We start from the raw sequence: 1,324 nt of genomic DNA, 5'->3' as shown, positions 1-1,324 counted from the left end.
GCCACGAGAGGGCCGAAATGGAGGAGAGGGGGATCCATTCAGAAGGACTGAGAAGCTAGGGGAGGTAATAAGGTTCATGATCCACCTGGTCCATGTAGCACTAAATCCAAAAGCTAGAAGCATTTTTTGGATAAAATTCCAACTAAGCTTATCAAAAGCTTTGGAGAGGTCGAGTTTTAGAATCATACCTGGTTTCTTGAGGATCTTTAAAGAGTGTATGACCTCGTTGGAAAGTATGATTCCATCCATAATCTGCCGTCCTTCCACATAGCCTGTCTGCTCCGGAGATATAAGTAGGGGAAGGAGAGGCTTGAGCCGATTTGCAATGACCTTTGAGATGAGCTTGTATATAACATTGCAGAGTGCGATAGGTCTGAAGTTCTCCGGCCTGTTGGGTTCTTCTCCTTTGGGAACCAGGGCTAGAAAAGTTGTATTGAGGGACGGTAGGATCCAATGCATGCTTCTGGATTCTTCGACCAGATTCCAAACTTCCTTCTTGATGAGGTCCTAGAATTCATGGAAAAAGTTAGCCGTGAAACCATCAGGACCTGGCGCTTTTCCATCCTTGAGTTGAGCCATGGCTTCGTCGACTTCTTGCATGGTAGTGGGCTGAAGTAATCTGTTGTTATGATCCTCAGTAATTATACTTGGAATGTGCTGTGTGATGGCTCGGATTGCTGCTTCTCTGTTTTCAATGGGCTCCGTTAATATTTCCTTAAAATACCCTGTGAATTCCTTTTCCATATCCTCATGCTCTTCAATTCTTTCACCTTGTTGGTTGTTGATGAACGCTATGTTATTATGCATTCGCCGTTGAATGGTGGTCTTGTGGAAGAATTTTGTGTTCTTCTCCCCTTCTTTGAGCCAGTTGATTCTTGATTTTTGCCGCCAGAGTATTTCTTCTTGCTTCCTGCGTTCCTCGATTTGGTTCCATAGTTCCTGTTCTTGTTGTGCTTGTTCTTCTGTTCTGCCTTGGAGGATGAGGTTTTGTTGGAGTTTACTCATTTGCTGTTCTAGTTGGAAGCGCTTCTCCTGAATGTTGCCAAAACTTGTGCGATTCCAGATTTTGAGGACATGTTTCAGATTCTTTAGCTTTTGCTGAAATTGATACATTTTGGCACCCTGCGGCGGAATGTAGGCTGCCCAAGCATCGTGAACAACCTTTTTGAAAGTGGCGTTTGTGAACCAGAATGCCTCGAATCTGAAGGATCTGTTGCATTGATTTCCTGGTCTGGTCCATTGTAGCAAAATTGGCCAGTGATCCGACCCTCCTTGTGGGAGGATGGAAGCATGAAAATCCCCTCCAAGATGGATTGCATTGTCA

This window comes from Pinus tabuliformis, chromosome X (assembly GCF_031772625.1).
Source record: "Pinus tabuliformis cultivar Carrire ecotype Pingquan chromosome X, CPIR1, whole genome shotgun sequence".
NCBI classification, from domain to species: Eukaryota; Viridiplantae; Streptophyta; class Pinopsida; order Pinales; family Pinaceae; genus Pinus; species Pinus tabuliformis.
This window is presented reverse-complemented; position numbering follows the sequence as displayed.